This window comes from Tympanuchus pallidicinctus, unplaced genomic scaffold (assembly GCF_026119805.1).
Source record: "Tympanuchus pallidicinctus isolate F22 unplaced genomic scaffold, pur_lepc_1.0 scaffold3, whole genome shotgun sequence".
Classification (NCBI taxonomy): Eukaryota; Metazoa; Chordata; class Aves; order Galliformes; family Phasianidae; genus Tympanuchus; species Tympanuchus pallidicinctus.
Genome location: NW_026294747.1, coordinates 66,483,474 through 66,499,809, shown reverse-complemented (window position 1 = coordinate 66,499,809; position 16,336 = coordinate 66,483,474). Strand labels below are relative to the sequence as shown.

Here is a 16,336-nt window from a genome sequence, read left to right as displayed (position 1 = left end):
TCCGTGCAGGCTAAATATAGAACAGTCATTAATGAGGACACCTTGGTCAGCTGGAGACAACCTCTCATTATAACTAAACACAACAGGGACATAATGCGTATTTCGCTTCTTTAGTCCTGCGTTAATAAAACTGGGAGTGACAGTGGGTGATCTCTGAGCAGGTTGTAGGACCGCAGTCAGCCAGCAAATGAAAGCTTATTGACTTTGGACACAGAACTGACCTCACGTTTGTTTGGCCTGCTCAGATGCTAAGCTGCATCTTCATATCAATTTACACTCTCCAGGCTTCGGGGAGGAGCTCATCAGTTTGTATGGCACCATCTCAGTAGGGAGAGTTTATTACTTATTTCATAAGTGGCAAATAATGACACCAGAGTCAAGGTCGGTGCTTTGAGAATTAGTACAATATTTTTCTCTAGTGAAGACAATTTTATTTATTTAATTTTATTTATTTATTTTATTTATGCTAAGAAACCATGAGATGTCCTGGACGGTGCTGCAAGCCTCAGCAGTGATCATCCCAGGCACACTGCAACGCAGACAAGTGTGCAGGACTTCCTATAACTCTCATGCACAGTGGTATCTATTTCTGGGGAGCTTAACAGAGAGGCAGAGAAACACCTGGTATATCATTCTGTAGATATTAAAGCCAACTTCTCTGTTACGATTTAAATCTTTACATTACTGCATAACCCCTCCTGGAAAATAAAATACAAAGATACATAAAAATCTACCACAGACTGCAGAAGTGGCAACAGCGACTGACACCAGAGTGATGTGACTCCATTTCAGCAATTCATTCATTTCCTTACAAGGATCAAGTTTCATACCAAAATCAAATCCTTTTTTTAGGCGTGCTGATACATAAAGTCACCCCTAACAAGGTCAGTCTCTGATGCGCTGGTATCAGGGAAGATCTAGGAGCACAAATGAATTCACTGCAAGATAGCATTGATTTTAGTACACATCCTTTTCAGATTCACCTGTTGCAGATAGCATCAAATAAATTGCCATTATCTCATCTACAGCTAATCACACCAAAGCCAAACAGCTCTTGAAGCTTATACTACTGAAAATGGAGACTTCAGTGATGCCTGAGGCCTTAGGTTTCATTTCAGCCTTGGTGAAATTCTACTACAATTCCTTATAGAGAATGCACTGGAGGAGTAGATTTGTCTGTAGAACTAGAAAACATGATTTAGAGGGAATTGGTTTAGTGGGCGCAGTGGTGAGGAGTCAACAATTGGACTAGATGATTTTAGTGGTCTTTTCCAACCCTAATGACTCTATGAAAGCCATAAAGGGTCAAATGATGAAATACTGGTATGATCTGCATGTTTTTTTGCTAAGTTTAAAATAGTTTTATAGGTATGACAAGATACATTTGTGTTCATTGTTTTCCTGATGTGCAACAGTACGTTGCCAACAAATACTGAGTAACTTTTGTTTTCAAGTATCCTGGCAGTAGGATGAAGAAAACAGTATAAACATATAAAAAGTGGGCTGGGCAAGGAGAACCAGAAGTCAGCCTCCAAAATAAGTATGAACAGAAAGCTTCAGGAGAAAATGGAGAAATGTGGCAGGCCAGAGGGAAAAGAAACAGCCAGGGAATTTGTGAGAAGGCCATTTCCTGATGTTCCCACTTGTGGTATAGAGTCCCCACAGCCATGCTGGAGGGCTTAAAGCTGTCTCAGAGCCATTAATGCAGATCAAGGTAAAAGATTTATTACTTAGATCCAGGAGGAACTCTGTGTCTTGGATGTCCTTCTAAAAACTGAAATAGATGCTTTCCTCTTAAGATACACAAACCAAATGGAATTATTTTAACTTCTTTTTCAGATGATGACTATATCTGCTTAATATCTCAACTAATGACTAGATGATGACTATATCTGCTAAGTTCAATTATTCATTTATCAGTAAGAGAATCCCACGCTAGGAAAAAGCGTAGGATCAGCATCCCTCTGAAAACCAAAGTCTCAGAGACTGGGTAGCTCTTGAAAGTTCTTATTTATTTCATATAACTTGTCTGGTTTTGAGGTTTAACCAACAAAAATAGCAGCGTTAACTCTTTGCATTCTTCCTGTCTATCAAGGGGTGAGGTACGAGTTCACTGCACTGATTTGACTATCTTAGCCCTAATTTTGGCTGTGTCCCAGAAGCACACAGCTCCTCTCAGTAGAGGGGCACATTCAAAGGCAGCAGAGTTTCTGTCAGTATTTTGCTCTGTGCCAAGTTGTTCCGCCAGCATAAGTCAGAATAGGTTTGGGATTGCTCTAAAGGGCTCTAGGTATTATAAAAACTGGGTCACAAAAAGTTCTGTGCCAGCAGTGATCAGCGAGTACTGTAGAGAAGTCATTATACTAAAACCACAGTGCCAGAAGCACTCTCCCACTGGGTGTCTCAGCCCAGGTCACAGCACACATCTTGCCTACTTTCAAGTCTACATTACCTGCTGCAACATGTGCATGTTTTTACTGAAATCACAAGGGGTCTAAGAGATGGCTCTGTTTTCCTCTCGCAAATGCAGAAAAGTGCAGGACTGATTATATATGAAAACATTTTTTGTTGTGAAGCCACTGAGCTCCTTCTTATACAATCAACAAAAGAAACCTGGACCTGACCATAAGACAGTGGGAATGCAAATGTTGCAGCACGTACAGCAGCAGAGTGCCGTCCTCTTTTTTCCTCACCACCAAATTCCAAAACAACACATAAACTGTGGGTCCTGCAAGCCACAGAAACAAACTGGAAGACGTAATTTCTGTTGTACATCACAGCAAAGTATGATGTGGATGGTAATGTCTCCTTGAAATCCCCTGTGCGTTCTCCAAGGATACAGATTCTAGTCCAGCAGAGCTTATTCAACGGAAAGTAGAAATTATTTAATACAACGGATTTAGACTCTTTCACTCACTGTGACTATTCATTTAAATTGTAATTTAATAGCTCTTGCTCATGTCCCGAAATGACTGCAGCAGCACTTGACATAAGCCCAAAAAGACAGAGAAGGCTCTGTTACCCCTCACATCTCACCTGCTTTGTCACATGGCACAGCCTAGACATAGGATCTTTACCTTCATTAACTTCTTTTTTAAAAGTTTGGCATTTTCATCATCATTTCCAACTTGGCACAGCCTGTGCAACTATAAAGCATTTGGGAAAGTTTTTAGGTGGAAATTTGGGATTATTATATATATGTATATATATAAATAAATATATATATATAAAAAGAAGTAAACTGTGAAATCTATTTCCATCATATGAAAAGGATATGCTGTCTGATGAGGACATTCCACCAGCATCAGAAAAAGAGGAAGAGTTTAGTTTACACTTCCATCTTCTGTGCTGGTTTCTGTCATACACTGTGGGCTGATGCTCTGCTAGCAACAGCAATCTGTAGTCATTGAAAGGCTTTTCTTTATGTCTGCATGACAAGGTGCTGAATCAATGCAAACAGGAGACACGGGCAGGCATGAAAAGGCCTGCTCATAAAGATGGTTAGAGGCAAAGAAGGGGAGACCTAGATGAAAATTCCCCATGTCAGCCCAACTATTCCATCTTCCAACACGTTGCTCCATCAAAACAATTAATTTAGGACCTTCTCTCTCAATATATTGAACAGCTTGCTGATCAGAGGTAAAGTTCAGAGGGACCGGTTGTCCTGATCTCATGATTATTAGTTACATGGTAAATACAGAAACAAAACATGTTTTCTATCCTTTTTCATCCATAGAGCCAACTGGTCTTTCATGTCCTACTACTGCTTAGCTCAAATTGTTACCTAGAAAACTCACAAAATGTATAATTAAGATTTTTAAAGGGAACAGTCACAGAGCAGGCTAGAAATATAAAGCGTATTATAATGCAGTTCAAAGGATTAATATCAAATTTCTAGTAATTTGTGTTTTCTTCATGTTTTGAAATCAAATATTACATCCAAAATGTCATCACAGCACCCTTAAAAATAATCTCAAGTCATCAGAAATGATACTGTACAACAGTTGCCTGAAGTGTGAGCACAGCAAGAAAACATTTTAACATAATTCATCATAAATCCCTCAGTAGTTATATGGGTAAAAGGAACCACTTTTCATTCTGTAACAATAAAGTATATCTCCAAGTAATAGATCCCCTCAGGACGCTTAACTGACCCAAATTGTCCTTACAATCTATTCCCTTTCATGAACTGCAGCAAGACATAAGTGGCTGGCGAAATGGGAACTGCCAGATCCATTAGAAGAGTTTCCTACAAGATATCTCTCAGAAGACATTTGCTGTAAGTAGATTATGCAGTCCTTTTTCCTACTTGTCCTATGAGCAGGACATCCCCCAAATGCACATATGGGAATCAGCCCAGTTGAATAACCCCAACTGTGTGACACAGCTGTGTACTATACCTTTCTAAACTGCTCTGGAACCCTATAAACCTGCAATTCATGCTATGATGCAAGTTATATAGGTGAAAGCAGGTTTGGCATTTGTCCCTTAATATTTATGCTATCTTTCTTCATGGCATTCTGTGGAGAATCGAAGGATGTCACTTACTTGTTCTGAGAATTCTCTATAATTTTGATGGAAGTTAACATTAAAGATTGAATTTGCGCTTAGTGAGTCACCCTTTGCCTTCATAAAAATCCTTCATGATGTCACTGGTTTTGTTGGGTCTGAGCAGCCTGAAAACTGATGGACCCATCTGTTCTGTTGAGAAGAAATCTTTCATTTCCCCTAATAGGTTGGACTTGCCCTCCAAATGGCTGAAAAGAAAAACCAAGCCCTACAGCTGAGCACTAACTTCTCAGCAATGATTTGTTCAAGTTACAATCTTTTAGAAATACATTCAGGTGAAATTACATTTTTCTTGATTCTCCCATGTATTTGTGATTCAGAGCACAAAGGGCTCCCTCTTGTTGAGTCATAGCTTGTGGGCAGGAAGGTAACAGACTTTTCTTTTTTTTTTTTCTCCTGGTGGAGACAGATTGGTCATCACTATTCTCTCTGTTAATAGGCACTCCACAATAACCAACTTTGAATTAGGCTCTGAAAAACCACAGTACCTATTCCTTTTGTGTCACTATCATGAAAAAAAATCATAAATCCACACCTGTATTTTGTACCCTAGACCTGATTATTTGTCAGAACCAAACAGCTCAATAAAGCCATATAATTTGAGATCTTTTCAACATTCTCACCTCCCAAATTCATCATGACACTGACCTACTTTGGTTTTGTCTGAAACAGCAAACTCTCTTATATTGTATTAGACTGTATTATCCCTTTATACTTTATCCCTTCCCAAGCAATGTACCTCTAACTTTCACAAGCTGTGTACCAGCCTGTTGATACAGTCTTCCAAGGAGCACTGCCCATTTCACTTTGTGCCTCAAATAAACTAGGAATACCATGATGAAATGGTATCCTCAAGTGTTTCCTGCGCATCAGTTCAGCTGCCAGCCAAACAACCCACAGCTGTTCCCAACACCCGATTTAGAATGCTCTTACCCCTTCCCAACACCCCATCCAGATGATCAGTCCCACATGCAATGTGGTCACAGCTGTGGGAACTGCCCATTGCCAGCACTGTGCCACACCAGGGAGGTCTGAGGAACTTGGGTAAGAGCACAGACAGGGGAAATAGGTCTAGGAAGGAAGGGCATTTAGAAGAATGGGTCTCTGGGGTCAATAGGTATACAGAGCATTTGGCAGATGGTTGCCTTTGCTATAATTGTCTCTCTTCCACAGAAACTAAAAGCACCAAGATCTATACCTGGTGAATGCAGGCATTATAGTGGAGAAAAGGTATGGAAATCCTTTCTGTTGGGAGGATCTCAATGCAGCAGCTTATTTACGCTTGTATAAAATGATGCTGCCCACACCTAGCAACCCATGTCTCAAGGAGAACTAAGCAGTCAAAGTTTCATCTCTGCTACATCACTGTGAACAAGGCACTGCTCCACTGCTACTCAATGACATATAAAATCAAGAAGCAGCAATTAGGTATCTCCAAAACTAGAAAGAAATTTTAGCAGTTGCTTTGGAAGAAGAGAATGACATCGTCTGCATAAGGGATGGAGAGTGAAAGAACATGAGAGATCATCAGGAAAAACGTTTGCATGGCTCTATTTCTTAAAATCTTTCAATGATTCATTCAGTTTTCTCTGAGGCTGCAGATTAAATCATTTCAACATGAGTCTGAAGGAGCCTAAGGCTGTAAGTTTGTCCTTGCTGTGTGCAGGATGATTGGAGCAGCTCTGCAGCCATGCAGTACTGTGGATGGCCAGCACTCCTGCCACCCATGCCAGAGAGGCTTCCTTGGAGCAGAAGTGATCTCACATCAAAATGACATCAGGAAGCGATAGCATATTCATGCCACAGGGTCTAGTTTTTCAGAAGCATTTGTCACCCAAACTTAAGCCATTTATAACAGTGTTATGTTCTGCAGGCAACATGTGCAGTTAACACGTAAATCTCTCCCACAGATGCATGGGGTGTGTGTGTTGGGACTAGCTAATTTTCCAGCTCTTGGCCCAAAGCTCTCTGAACCAGCTAAACCAAAGAATTGCTGCTTCACAAATAGTATCATCTCCAGCGTGCAAGATAATCACAAATAAAGTATGATGGCTGCATCCACTTCAGAAATAGATGGACCGCAGTGCTGTAGGTTAATGCTGCTGCTTCACACTCTACAAACTGATTATCTCTCTGTTATTTCATAATAATAATTCTTGATTAAAAGATATCCATCTGAATTACATGTATAAGAGCTTTATTCTGATGATGATGCCAAAAAGGAATTTTGATGCCAGCTTTAGTATTTATGCTTCTGTGACATGGTAGAGATAAAGTAAATGCTCTTTTTGTTACAAATACGGCTCCAGAATCAACTTAGGCTCCAGGTATTAACATACAACTCATGTGCCAGATCTCGCCCCTAGGAGAACGTTAATCCAATCTGCCAACTGCTGCTGCACTCTAATACAGCTCTGCCCTGCCAAGCAATTACAAAAACCTCCTTTTGCTCCCAAGCCACCTGTCCCTCACAGTGCTTTACTGGCACCAGCAGCACAAGCAGCCTTTTGCAGTCACTGGCTTAAAAGATGACTGCTCCATTTTCTACTGGTAAACAAAATGGCAGCTACAAAACACTCCACAATGTTTTTTGCACCAGCACTTGTGCATTCGTTGCTGCTCTGCACCAGGATATCAGGGAGCATTTCCAATCAATTTTTAAGAACTATGTGAATAATGAACTCATTTTGTTTTTGATCTTTTTAAAAACTTCTATCAATATTCACACAACATGGTTCCTTCTCCTGCTTTACAATACGTTAGTGAAAAACTGGATACATGTTCTCCAAACACTGCACTTGCTTATTTTGAAGTCCTGTTCAGAAACTTGGAAGTGAGAATAAAATTATTGAGAACAAAGTTAGTACATTGATTATGACATACTATACAATAATTCCATCTAAGGAAAAGAATAAAGGGAAAAACAAATAACTTGGCATTATTACCTAATAAGTGTAAAAGTACAAAAGTAGCCTACAAGCACATAACATTTTTAGAAGGAAACAATTTTCCAAAACTGAACAAACATAAAACCTTCAAATCTGTACAGTGCCCCACAAACCTGCAACTGTGCTCCTCTTGAAATATCACTGGTCATAATACTGGTCAGCACTAGGTTAGACCTAGAGTCTATCCAATTTGCTGCCTTGTCTTTGAGAGTAGCTCAGTGCAGGTTCAGAAAGATGACTGCAACTAGCATACAGGTGGTCATCCTTCCCTATAACATTTCCTCAAGCTCTTGGCAACTTGGAGCTTGGAGCAGCTGCCTTCCTTGAGGGCTGTCTTTGACACTGAGTTTTCTAGTCATATGCTTTTGCACCTACAACCTCATGTAGCAACACCCTCTTCCAGACAACTGCTCCAAAAGCATGGTTGGGGTGTTGTTCCTCTAATCATCATCTGGTGCTCATTTTAGCCTACAGCCTTCAGAAGCCTACATCCTAGCCTTCAGGCCTACATCCTACAGAAGAGTACTTCCAAAGGCAGCCCAGGGAAGCTAATGAAGCTGGAGAGTTTGTGTTGTTCACATCTATATTTACATCACTGACTCTCATCTTTATTGACTTTGGAGGTGCAAGTTGGGGGGTTGAAGGACAGTATGGTAAATCAATGCTTATAAGGAAACATTAGATACTGTCTTCTTTAAATGAAACACTTCTTGAGTTGGGCAGGCTGAATGTGGGGAGACTCTAAAAAACTTCTCTCTGTGGTGTTTACAATCCAAACTATACAGCTTTGTAGCAATTACATGAAAACCAAGCCAGGAAAATGGGCTGCATATTTAATATATCTAATTAATTTATTCACTTTTCAATAATTCAATTTAGGTATCGAGCACCCCATGTTCTTTTATTAAAATTTTCTCCTAGAATATCAAAATTTCTTTCTTATTCTAGCAATTGTGAGGGTGAATACTACAAAGAAGTTAGCACTTTCTCTGAAAGCTTTCATGACATTAATCAGCTCAGGGCAGACTTAGAAGACTCAAAGAAAAGAATCCAAGACAAGATGTGACCTTCAAATGTCGCTAGAGAGCAGAAGGGAATGAGCACCGAAGTGGTTGTGAAAGGAAAATGAAAAGCACTGAGATATATGCCAGGAACTTTGGTCCAAAAAAGCTCTCTCTTTTAAGCAAAAGATTCATTTTCCAGTTCCATATGAGATCAGAAGACTCTGAGCTGTATCTGGATGCATGCGTAGGTTTAATTCACCGAAGGCAACATTTCTATTTTCTGAGATAAGGAAAATAAACCAGTATCACGTAAGAGACCTCTAGCAGCAGGGTATTTTGTGTGTCATCCTGGCATCTGCAGACATCTTCAGAGGGGTCAATGGATGGTGGCAATGGTGGGTTGGTGGGTATCCCTTCAGAAAGTGAGGGAAGAGGCAGAAAGAAGAACAGAGCATCTCCAGTTCCTTGTGTGCTGCGCATCTGTTCACAGCAAACACTCGACCGGTACTTTTCCACACCTGCACACAAAAGTCTGAGGATTCTTGAACTTAAAGACTTAAAAAGCCCTAGAATTCACTTCCATTTCTAGGAAAATGCTTTTCTTATTCTTTTTTTTAAAAAAAAATTCTTTATTTTTTTCTTTCATGTCGAGAGTAGAAGAAAAACGCATAGAAATTCCCTGTTCCAAATCTGGGTCATTAGCTGCCCAAGGAGGAATTATAATGATTGGTTTTAACATGGCTCCGATATAAAACGGAGTTCTGCAGGCAGTTAAAGAGATAAAAGGCACTTGTTCAGCATAAACACAAAGCTGGATTGAGGCATGTAACAGCTAAAAAGGAAAACATCTCCATCAGGAGATTTGCATTTCTGAATATAGAGACTTCACTGGGGTGCCATGCATAGCAAAATCTGGTTTTCCAGAAGAGGGCACTAAATATATTTTCATTGATTTAAAATAAATAAATAAGAGAGATCAGAAATCAGAAGAAATAGATCATAAACTCCTGCAGGCCTGGACTGCTTCCTATGTCCCTGCACAGACATCAGAATTAAATTATTTCTGATTTTTGAATTCTAATGCCATTTTCCCATTTTGTATCCTATTCCTAACCTATCTTCTTCCTTAACATTTTAAAACAGCTATCTATAATTATCACAATGCAGTGTAAGTTGGATTCATCCCTTAAAACTTAGGAAGCAAAATTATGCTACAAATAGGAACTCACCCGTCTCTAATTCTAAAGCTCCTAGATGTTGCAGGGAACCTAGCTCTTTATTAAGATCTATTTTTTCAGTAAGTTTTATGTATCTATTTCATTGCTGATAAAGCATGGAAGGCTCCCCCATCTTTCACTCTGATGGTTTCCAATACAAGTACAAGAAAGAAAATGGCAGTGATATATCTGCAGTCTATCTGAGTTTGACTATCTAGGAGACCTTGTACACTTATGTTATCTGTGTTTTATTCAAAAATAAATTTCAGGCTATTTTTAAGGTGCTTTGTGAATTTTGTTAGAACATTATTCTCTGCTAGTCTGTCTGTTCAAGTTAGATCATCTATACACTCAGAATAGACTAGACAACTAGAATGAAAAATGTAAGATTGTTCCAACACAGAAAAAGGTTGTTTTTTTTATTGTGTTGTTTTGCCTTGATTTCTAAAAATTTTCCCTGATCTGTTTGATGAAAATCTCATTTACCAAAGAAAATATTTAGAGAGGAAGACTGCTGATAGCTGATAGCGACACATAACATGCCTATGTGCTCTTGCATGACAGGATAATTATTTCAGATTTTTTATATTTTTCTGTTCTTCCCTGGAACAGTGCACTTGCTTTCCAGTTCACTGACATGCATCTGTGTCTGAATAAATGTAGGATACAATTTGTTGGCCTCTTCTGCATGAGCAAGACTTAGTTTGAGGTATTATTTTGCACTCAGTCACATCTGTGCAATTTGTATTGAAGTCTGCCATCATAAATCACGAGGCTTAAAAGTCAGTCCTAACTCCATGCGTTTGTTAGAAGAGAAGCAGTAGTTTAATCCTTTGTTTCTAGTAGGAAATAGTTAAAGCTCCGATGGCATGATCAAAGAATCACAGCATCATTAAAGCTGGCAACACTACTAAGATGTCCAGTTGTCAATCCATGGAACAGCTGAAGCCACCACACTGAGATTTTAACGCTCTCCATTCCTTGCAGTCAGTATTTTGTGGTTATAATCCCATTAAACAACACTAGCTAGAATAGACTCAGTAAGCAACCAATATTTAGTGCAATTTTACTGAAACCACTGCTAAACAGGGAGCATATATTAGAAAAATTGGAATGTGGGGGCTGGGGATTGTACTGAGAGGTTTGTCTGTCATTTATGATAAACAAATCACATCATATTTTATGAATGTATTAAGATGATCATTTCATATACACCACAAGTAACCATAGTGGCTACTCATGAGAAACACAAAACCCCAGCTTCTACCTTCAAAATTGAGATGATTTTGATCCTACAGTATCTCCTGAGGATGATGCAGAGAGAACCAGTCCTACATTTAAGAAGTGAAAACATTCTTTCCCTGGATAATAGGCACAAGAGGCCTCCATCCACTCATTTTTCTTTTTACAATGACAAGTTCTTAATTCCTCTTGTCCCTACTGTGTAAGGAACTCAACTACCAAAATGTCCTTGCAATTCATGTAGGACTGCCCAGCTCCTATCTACCCCCTTATTTTTGCTGTATTTCTTTTCTTGACTTTTCTCGGCTATACCATGTCAAAGCAGAAGGATTGTTTTTAAGAGCAAAGCACCATTTAGGCCACAGAAAGGAACACATTTTCTGCTGGAGCTTTGTAGGGATTTGAAATGAACCACAAGTTTCCTCCAAAATTAATAAGAAAGAAGCTTGACCACTCTTCTTCCCCTGTGTTAGTCCAAAACTGGTGCTGACCACTACTAACATGAAATGTTGGTTACTCTGTGGTTTCTCCTGAAAGAAGATGCAGGATTAAAGCTCTCACTAATTGGCATTCCACCATTCTTTGCCTGCATCCAAAAGTTTCTATTCCACGCACACCAAATAAGAGAAGTTGCAGAGTAATCACTCTGCAGTAAGAACAAATAATCTCACCACGTGATGATATGTTTACTCAATTACAATGTGTATCCACCCTCCCATGGTGAGAATTTATAATTTTTGAAGCGTGTGCAGCAAAGAAAAACAAAAGATTTGTGATTGCAATCGCTCAGCAGTCAAAGACACAAATGAGGACACCTGAGCAGACACTGTTTGCACAACTCTCCAATAGTTCTAAAAATCCATAAATCCCTCCAGAGCTGTGTGGCAAACCTGCCAGTCCCTTTCTGCTATGGAAGACAATAAAATACTAATTAGGCTGAACCAATTGCTGATAGCAACACACAACAGAAGAACTTGATACATCGGTATGTCTGACAGAGATATTGCTACCTGAATACAGGCATCCCAAGGAAAATGTCCCAGTTGCTCAGGTTTTATTTCCAGCTGTGGTTTATTTAATCCAAGGTGATTGTGCAGCACAGTGTTTTGGGTGAGCTGCACACATCCAGGTCTGACAGTGCAGAAAAGTAAATGGAAATGGAGAAATGATCTTCAGTCAACCTTCTCCAATGCCTTTGAAAATATTCTTTTGTCTATCCTGTTGCTATTCAGCCCACACTGAAAACGACAGTTTAGGGAATTTATTCATGGTGGTTTTGAGATTTGAAAAGATAAGGAGTCTTTCACAAAGGGTATTTTAAGAAGAACAGATTCATAATTAAAAGAAATGACAACACACTCTCCATTTAACATAAATGAATGCTTCCAAATTTTCTCAAACAGCTGCTGCTTCAGCTTCAAATCCAAAGTGAACCATCACCCAGAAAATTAACCTCAGTTGTGTTCTTGAGACTTTCTTGTTAATACAGTACTTCTAGATGCACAACTCTTAGCTTTTGTTATGTAAATGAAGCTGGAGCACTTCTTATCATGGTCGCTACAAACAGGACAAAAAATGCACTGTTAGACAAGGATATGTGCTGTACTGATCTTGGCTTCTGAAGTAATGTGACTCAAAACAGGACAGAATTACAGAGCTGTAGGGTTTGGAAGAAACGTCTAGAGATCACCCAGTCCAACCCCTGCTAAAGCCGTTCCATGCACAGGAAAGTCTCCAGAGAGGTCCTGGATATCTCCAGAGAAGGAGGAGACTCTGCAACCTCTCTGGAAAGCCTGTTCCAGCACTCTGTCACTCTCACAGTAAATAGCTTCTTCCTTGTGTTAGTATGGAACTTCCTATTTTCCAGTTTCTGTCCACTGCCTCTTGTTCTACTGTGATGAGATCCCCTCTCAGCCTTTCCTCTGCACAGCCCCAGGTCTCTCAGCCTTTCCTGATAACGGAGATGTTCCAGGTCCTTAACCATTTTTGTATCGCTCCACTGGACTCTATTCCAGAGTGCTCCTGGTGTGGCCTCACCAGGGCAGAGTAGAGGGGAAGGATCACCTTCCTCCATCTCCTGGCTACATCACTTGATGTACCCTAATATACCATTGGCCTTCTTAGCCACAAGGGTGCACTGCTGCCTGATGGCCAGCCTGCTGCTCACCAGGACACCCTTCTTCACAGAGCTCCTTTCCAGCAGGTCAGCCCCTAACCTGTACAGGTGTATGTGGTTATTCCTCTCCAGGTGTTGGACTCTACACTTTCAGGTCTAGCTCTCTAGAGTCACCTGGCGAAAACTCCACATTGGCATGCTCATAAAAATGGCATGATTTCAGAAGTTGTGAGCATTTAATTGAAATATTAAATAATATCTGAAAGGTATTAGTAATATTTATTCTATAGGAATCAGCTGAAGATATCATTTTTATGAAATGACTGAAGGTTTAGCAAATCATAATAGGTTCAATGAGTCCAGTAGTTCCACTAATTCACTAAGAACTTATTGACTACAGCCCTCCAGTGAATCAAGAAAAGATACTTTGCCTGAAGATGTGCACAAGAATACACATGTACAGATTGAACAATAGAAGAACATTTTAACTAACAGAAGTTTTACATTTCTAGGACTGATTTTTTGCCTTCTTTTTATGTTATAACTGCAGCAACAGATTTTATGCTACTAATGGCTAATATTCTCTCGAGTAAACAGAGTTACAGTGCATTAAGCTTGGAAATGCCAATGACTTGGGAAACTAGATTTAGCCACCGGCCTTCGATAATGTTCAGCACCACCAGTATATTGTGCAGCTTTGCAATTGAGAAGGAGCCTTTTGGTTTATGAGCAACAAAGATTCAACTCTGCATGTATATGAAAAAAGAGTATAAAAATGAAAATTATAAGCTTTTCTAATCAAAACTCTCTGAAAACTCTACTAGTCTACACAGGTATCAAAAATGTTATAAACTGCTAAAACAGCTGTCTTGATTTTATGGAGCTACTCTAACTGCTTACTTTACCTAGTACAAACACTGTACACTATCACTGCTTCTGAAAACGAAGTTGGGTTGGAATGGTAAATAAATTTGAATTACATTTATTGCCACAGAAAGAAAACAACTGTAAACAGATCTATTTCTAGCACTGGTAAACGTTTCAATTAAGTAATAAATTTTCAGAGCTAAAATATTAGTATTACTGTTGATAACTATGACAGTATCTAATTTTTGGAGGCATATTTATCATAATAATAGTGCTCACCTAACTGAAAGGATGTTTGGAGAAGTCATTAATATTTATGCCTATTAGTGTTTTGGAAATAACAAGTATTATATTATTTTAATTTTTACATGCTTAATTAAAGCAATGATGAGGCTGTAATTGGAGTGACAACCACAAAACCTGCTCATTCTACATAACAACCACATTTGGACAAATACTAAAAAATATAACAGCTATAATAATATCCTGCATTTGAAAAATAACTGTTTTTTAGTTCCTTCATTTACTCAATACAAAATCTAGGGTTTGAGATAAGTCTTCTGAGGTCTCCTTGGTGTCACCTCTCTCAGCTCCTCTGCCTTCTCTCGTCCTTCAGTTGTTCTTCCAAAACCCATCCAAATTCTCCACCCAAGCAAAGCCCTCTTTAATGAAGCAAAATTCAGTCGTGTCTTAAATCCTCAGCAGGATACTTGCCTCTGGCTCAGGAACTACAATGAATCTCTGCCTAAAGGACCAACCAAAAAGCAACAGCATCAATCACTTGTAAGTCATCGTGGCACCCATGGCAACAGGCAGGATGGAAGGAAATACGAAGCTCATCACAGAAACTATTCTAAGAAAAATGCAGTTGGACCTTCTTTAATTATAATGATGATTAATTCCTTGCAGCTTTCAGCATTATAAAAATGCATTCCTTTAACTTGAAAATAGGTAATAGCGTCTGTTGTATCAGCTATGAAAGTCTTGAAGCCCTAATTGTTGTTGTTCAGAAGACTTAGCAATTTGCTGTGAATTAATCAGCCAGGATTTCTTGTATGTAATTGCTCTCAACGACTTTGCACACAGTAACAGACTGGTAAATTGGAAAAGAAGAATGAACAGCTTTAAGAAGAATGTTGGCCACTTTAATTCCTCTCCTGCACTCTGACGACAGCTATTCATAACAAAGCCAATTAAATATTCTCTATTTAAAGTCTCACGTGTCACTCCAGAAAATCACTTTTCTTCTCGTTTACTTTTCTCTGCTACTTTTATCACCATTACACAACACACAAATTGCACTACCACAGAAATCTACTCAAGCCCATGCCTGGTGGCTTTCTCCTGGCACCGGGTTCCAGATGGTACAGCTGCGGCCCACTCTAATAGGATGCTATGGCTCAACCCCAATTTACTTAAGTGGAATTACTGAGCAATGTGGGTACAGCCCCCTTACATATTTTGGTGAATGACAATTTGAAATCAGTTTCCCCATGGGTGCATTTGCTCCCCAGTTCTTCTCCAGAACTTTACCCTGTGGTTTCATTTGCAGCCTGCAGCTTGTTTTAGTGTAAGGAAACAAGAACAAGACAACGATTTGTCTTGTTTTAAAGATAAGCCTGGCATCTTCCCCTATGATCTTTCAAAAGAAATCTGTGGTCAGGGTGGGAAAAGCTCCCTATTAGTACAAGGCTTAGGCAGAATACTGCTGAAAGACTGAAGTTCCAGAAATAGAAACAATGGAAAAATGAGCTGAGCAGCCTGGCTGGCCACAATGCACCCATAGCAGCCCCACAGCTATCTGCTGAGCAACCTCCTCATACCAGAGCTGCTCTGAAAGTAATGCTTCCTACTTTACGATGTTGGCCCATGGTGTCACAGGCAGATGCTGATGGTATGGCAGTAAAGTCTGAACACGCTTGACAATATTCCATTACATTTTGTTGCTGGGTGACAGATGGCAGCAGAAGGGCGGTCTGACACAATTGTGTCTGACATGGAAGTGCCTATGAAGCAAAGATGTGGAACCAAATTCCTCCATGTGGAAAAAATGGCACCCACTGACATTCATCAATGCTTGCTGAACATTTATGGAGACCAAACAGTGGATGTCAGCACAGTGAGGTGGTGAGTGGTACATTTCAGCAGTGGTAACAGCAGTGTGAAAGAAAAACCATGTTCCAGTCAGCCACGAACAGCTGTCCCAACACAAAATGAAGAGCATCTCCATCAGCTGATCAATACGGACTGGGTGGTGACTATATTGAAAAAGAGTGTTTTGCAGCTGAGAATTTGCTCTATCAAACACTGTTATTGTACTCTTGGCAGCTGTTGTAGTTCCCATGGAAATAAACAGCAACTTATGTATTATGT

General features: G+C 39.5%; 1 protein-coding gene across 6 annotated transcripts in view; it reads right to left on the bottom strand.

Moving 5' to 3' along the window:
• The window catches only part of DPP6 (dipeptidyl peptidase like 6), a 486,394-nt gene that overhangs the window by 108,024 nt on the left and 362,034 nt on the right, over positions 1-16,336 (bottom strand). The gene's annotated exons all lie outside the window — the stretch shown is intronic.